The following is a 6,289-nucleotide window of genomic DNA, read 5'->3' on the forward strand; positions in this document are numbered from 1 at the left end:
GGGGGGTTAGGACTACAGTACTCGATAACTGAAACCGACGATCTTGTACCACAACAGGCACAATGGAATTTCTGTTGTTTTGTACTTTCACATCTGAAAAATCCAAGATAGCGGTTCTAATGGTTGTTAACTTTTCCCTGGAATGAGTGAGAGATTAGAATTTCAAAAAACAAAGCTAATTGTTTTGGTCGGTAGCTTTAATAAAAAATTTTTTTAGTGGATTTATCTAACAATATTGGGAGCATAAGAAGGAAAAAATCGACCACTCAGAAAGTAATTCTGAGTTTCCCAAAGCCATTCAAAAAGGTAACGTTTTTTCCCCCAGCAGAATTCTTCTGTTGGGGGCTTTTACACTGAAAATGTAAAATAGAAGTTGACAACCTGTCTTTTCGTTGAACTGTTTAGCATACTCTCAGAACGTTGGGTGCGTGGTGCATCTATTTCAGTCACACAGACCCATGTCATAGGTGCACTTTGGTTTTTCACCGTTATTCCCAGAAGACTTTCGTTTAGTTGTTGTATGGTGAAATTTTTTTCGTTCATTAGAGTTGTTTTTCGTATTTCGGGTGTAACCTCAGCAGCCTGCCTCCTATATGATCTGTATCTTTCTATTTTGGAGATTTATTTGTGGGTGGTGGTGGTGGGGTAGATTTCTATAATGATCACATATCACAGTCATAGGACAATGAGTCGACAATGATAGATTTAATTTGATTAAGTAGCCCCCTTTAATCTGCTGTTTATCACATCTTTAACTATTCCGTACAAGAAAAAGCCTTCAATGTGCCTTTATTCCTTAAGTCTCTCTTTATACCGTGAAAAGAAATATATCGATCATGAGAGATTCAGAAAGAGCAGATCCTATTGTATGAATGACGTCACGCGGATAGTTTTTTTTACTGAGATGAGGTACATGTGCAAGAGTCAGTATCATTGATCACAAGACCTGCAATATTCTCACCAAACAACTCTTCTTCCGTTTGAGTAATTTTCATTTTCTTCTCTTTGTATTTGACGAATAAGACTAGGTGACTGAATAATTTGTCAAACTGCTCTTTTTGTTTCTAGTCCATAAGGGTCTCTCTGTGCACGTCATTTTGTAGGCGTAAGAAAGGGCTGAGCCTGCGGCTATTCAGATTCAGGTCGGGCGACTTTCAAAATCCCAACTGAAGCATCAAATGAGATTCTTTTGAACTTACTGAAATGTCAAATTAGCAACATTTTTGGACGGTGACGCTGTTTTTTAAAACTGGTGGGATAACTAAATATCTCAATTTACATCACACTTCAGGGTTTCGGGGGATTTGTAAAACATGTTTTTAAAAAAATTGTTTTGTTTTCTTACTTCTCATATATTATTTGTCTCTTCTTGTGTGGTCGGAGATCGGTTTAAGAAATTGTTCGTGAGCTCACGTGAATGTATGCCTCTTTCATAGTTTGTGTTCTTGTGTGTATACTTGTTGTTGTTGTTGTTGTTGTTGTTGTTGTTGTTGTTGTGTGTGTATGTGTGTGTGTGTGTGTGTGTGTGTGTGTGTGTGTGTGTGTGTGTGTGTGTGAGTGGGTGGGTTAGTGTGTGTATCTTTGTTGTGAGCGTGAGCTAAAATACTCCTCAGTTATGGTGCCCCTCCTACATTACATGTACATATATTTACTAAAATGTGCATGAGTGACACCTGCTTCGGCTTATCACCCCTTATCTCTGGTTTCCTTAAATGGGGGGGGGGGGTGTCTACACCCCCCAAAGTCAAGATTAGGCTCAAAATTATGGAACTTGAGTTGTCTGGCATTTTTAGCTTCCTCAGCCTCTCCTACAACTATTTCATCGCATAATAACCGACAAATACCGTATTTTTTCCCATACCGGGCATTTCCTCATAAAGTTAATATTTTATTTTTCTTTATCGGCCGTTTTCTCAAAACGTGACTTTCCTCTATACTCTTTTGAATAACTCCACCATTTTTCATCCAATCTTCATGAAATTTGCACAGAATGAAGAAAAGATGTAATATTAAATTTTGTCTGTTGATTTTTTAAAATATATGGCATATATTTTTTTTTGGTGGTGCCTGGAGTGAGGATTTTCACCGATTAAAAATTCAAACGTGAATGCTACCTCAGGAAAAAATTCATTAAATTTTTTATAATTCGTTTAGGAACAAAACAACAACCATCTTCTTAGATGTAATGTTTATTAACACGCATGCCAAAAACCAATCAATTTCCATGAGCAATAAGTGCGGTATTCATTACATAAGTCAAAAAATCCAATATGGCCGTCGTATCCATGGAAACGAAACTTTTATCTCAAATTTGATTGTAGATTATAAGACTCCATACTATGCTTGTTATATGTGTGAAATTTGGTAAAAGCTGATTATGTAATAAGCGAGATAGCTTTCAGGAGTTGCCCCCCCCCCCCTTAAGGAAGCGGGCAGCTCAGTTGCTATCAAGCGAACTACCCTGACTCGAATCCTAGCTGGTTCCATATTGAGCTTGTTTTTTTGTCGGTGATTTTTTTCAGGTTTTCACTCCGTTTACATTTGTCCTATTGCATAGTGAATGTATATTATAATAATATGCCCAAAGGTCAAAGCTCTCAAACAATCTCACAGTATTTACAGGGTTGTTTATCAGAATAATATCATACCTCTTTTTTCTTCTACCTACCAGTGTATGAAGTGTAATGTGTGGGGGCTTCACAATTGCACAAAGATGACCCGAGTGGGCAGAAATTTTTATCAAGTATTTTGATGTATCTGTTATGATGTTGTATCGTATTCTTTCTCAGCCAAGGTTGGCCCTAACCAACGTAAACGATTTAAATATTGTGTCCATGTTGGTGGAAAAAAACGCCAACTTGAATAACGGAAGTAAGCGGCCAAGGCTCTTATGATATTATGTTGTCCCAGTATATACACGAGAGTGAACCAGTACATTAGCTTATTTCTTTCCTTCTTACTTTTATCAGTCGACATAGTGTAAGTGGGTGGTTGGCGGGTGCTCTGGTGTGCTTTGCTCCTTCTTTCCTGTAAAAAATCTATTTTCCATATCTCCCCTCCTTCTTTTTTATGTTTGTTACTCTCTTGTAACACCTTTAAACTTCTTGTGCTCATATGACCTTATGCAGTTACGAGCGCCGTAAAACTTCTACCGAAACAATATTGTTCCATTTTATGAGAAAGGACTCATTTATCGTTTGAAAGCTATTAAACTACCTTCTCTTTTTTTTAAAAATAAAAGGCAAATCCAAGACGAAAACAGCCCACTTGAAAAAAGAAATATTAAGAAGTAACCCTTAACTAATCAGGTGTGTATCAAGTTACAATTTTTATTTCAAAGGGTAAGAGTTGTGTTACTTGGTTGTAATTTCATCTTGACATAATTATCCATTTGTTTACCGTGGGTAGTATTATTTTATTCGATTATCTACTTCGTCGATTTTATTTATGTAACATTAAATTACAAAAAAAAGATTACTTTCTGATCCTCATGGCACCATTTGAACAAACATAAGTTATGGTTTGAAATACAAAGGTCATGGCAAGGGAAAATTGGGAAAGATTGATTGTAACATTTCACCCCTTTTTTCTCTTTCCCAAAGTACAGAAGTCATTTAAATTGTGAGAGTTAACTTTGACACTCGATAATTGGATGTGACAGGTGTTTAGTGTATTTGAGTGTACTCAAACAGAGCCTAAGGTGGTATGCCTTTGTCACATGCCATTAACACAGTTAAGTAGGCTTGAGGCTCTCGTAGCCTAGAGGTTAAGGTGTTCGCCTTTCATTCAATAGGTCACGGGTTAGAATTAGGATGGCGACGGACATCTTTCTTCTCTAAAATTGTCTCCTTTCACCCCATTTCCTGCTCTTTAGCAACGTACTGTTGTCTGCTTTCGTCTCCACTTTCTGCCCCCACCCCCTCACCTCCTTTGCTCCCTGCTCTGGGATCCTGACTCTTTCTGCACCATTTCTACTGCTACTCCCTGGCTCCTTCTTACAGTTGTCTTTCAACCACACCTCTGATCTTCTGGTAGGAGAGATCTATACCGACCTAGCCTTCTCGGACAAGGGCAAAATATCTCGGAGGTCCCATGTGGCAGCTGCACACGTTAAAGATCCCTTGGTGGTCCAAAATCGATAAGAGTAGGCTTTCTCCGCCACCCTAGGAAAATTCAAAATTTCCTACCAGCTGAAAATTTTTAATGTGTCCCGCGCGCCCATATGATCTTATGTAGGTGCGAGGGACGTAAAATACTCACTAAAAAAAAACTAGAACGAAAAACAGGTTAGCTAGGCTGCATACGTGTCCGAATTAGCATGATGTTTTCAAGGGACATCTGTCCGATGTTTAACGTATCTTGCTTTGTTCATAGTTTGTCTGTCTGGCCGCTGGGAGTTGTATCACATTCAGTCTGGTTTTGTCCCTGACAGCCAGGGTCGTTCTAGCTCCCTCATAAATATTTAAATTGTGTCTGTGGAGGCGTTAAACATTTACACCTATTTAAAATTAGAAGATGTTCCGCCTTAGTCTATTGCGCACAATAGCGTAACACAGGATGTACACTCGTCAGACTTTGCAGGATTATTCGGAAATCAAATGTACCCCATATTTTACCACGTTTATATCAACTATTTGAAGTCAAGACTACCGAAGTCGATGGTGTAGAGGTTAACTTCTTCGTCATAGCTTGATAAAGATAGGAGTTCGATTTCCGAGAGAGGATGCTTTTAAAAAAAATGGAATATCTATGTCTGCTGCTTGAATACATCCCACTTAGCCAGGTTGACCCTGGCAGGCACGGTTGGGGTATCCCACCTCCTGAGAGATCTAAATTATTGTGTTAATATGGGCTTTACTGGTTACTTACTTTACCTACAATTACGTTTTCTTTCCTCTGGTATCCTTAGGAAGTCGAGAGGAGGTGCAGGTTTCCGTCCTGTGCTAGGTGTGTGGAGTCTGTGATGATAGTTGATATGTTGCTCTAGAGCCTTTTTAACTCCATTCAGCAAGGTCTTTCTAGGTCTTCCTCTTGATTTGAAGCCGGATTCTTGGGTGTTGTAAGCTCTAGCCGCTAGTTGTTTAAGGGGCATTCTGGCTAGATGTCCAAACCATTTGACACTTTGACGCTCTATAAATTTTATTACTGGCGGTATTCCAGTTTGTAGACGTATGGTTTCGTTCCTTATGCGGTCTCTTCTGGTGACGTGGATGGTTTTGCAGAGACACCTCAATTCGCAAGCTTTGATTTTTCTTTCTTTTGCCTTGTTCAGAAACCATGTTTAGCACTGGTATGTTAATGTTTGTATGAAGATGCTATTGATGAGCTGGGATTTTTCTTCAGTTGGGATGTTCTTGTGACTGAGCAGGGGTGTTAGCTGGTAGGTCACTGCATTTGCCTCCATAGTTCTTGTGTCTATTTCTTTGTCCATACGCCCATCTTGTGTGAAGATGGTTCCCAAATATTTGAATTCAGCTGCTTGTTGGAGCTGTGTTCCATCAATAAGAATGTTGAGTTTCCTTGGGTTTCTGCTGACCTTCAAAACTTCTGTTTTTGAGATGGAAATTTTCATGTTCAGGTGTTTACATTTCTCATTTACTTTTGTGGTGTGTTTTTGTAATTCCTCTTCTTCTGTATTTAATATACTCTGGTCGTCAGCAAATAGAAGCTCTTTCAGTCCAGTGATGTTGTCATTTGCTGCTCTCGTGATCCTATCCATATACGTGATGAAGAGAAGCGGAGAGAGAACATACCCTTGTCTCACCCCAGACCTGATTGGGAACAAGCCCTATAGCCCTTCTGTTTATCTTACGGCACACAGTCTGTTTTTATAAAGTGCCATGCTGTTCTCCACCAATTGTCATCTTCCCAAAGTTGACAGCTATAAAGCTGGTCAAACTCTTTTTCCTGATCCACGAAGACGGTATTGAGGTCTTTGCAACGGTTACCAATGTAAAATACAGAGACGTTATATCCCAGTGTAACAGGTGTCAGAGGACTCAGGTAAATTCATGGTGTGCATGGGAAATAGGGGATGGTAAAGAGGGGTAGGAATGGGGGGGGGGGGGGACACTGTCTTAATTGTACCTTCAATAACGATAATATCAGCTATATTAAAAACGATGGCAAAATACATTCATGATAAAGTGATATAAGAATTATCTTGAGCGCAGTAAAATAACAACAGCAACATGAACAACTACAACAACAATAACACCTCTACTGTACTACTACTGCTACTACTACTACTACTACTACTACTACTACTACTACTACTACTACTACTACT

The sequence above is a fragment of the Aplysia californica genome, unplaced genomic scaffold (assembly GCF_000002075.1).
Source record: "Aplysia californica isolate F4 #8 unplaced genomic scaffold, AplCal3.0 scaffold00166, whole genome shotgun sequence".
In the NCBI taxonomy this organism is placed as follows: Eukaryota; Metazoa; Mollusca; class Gastropoda; order Aplysiida; family Aplysiidae; genus Aplysia; species Aplysia californica.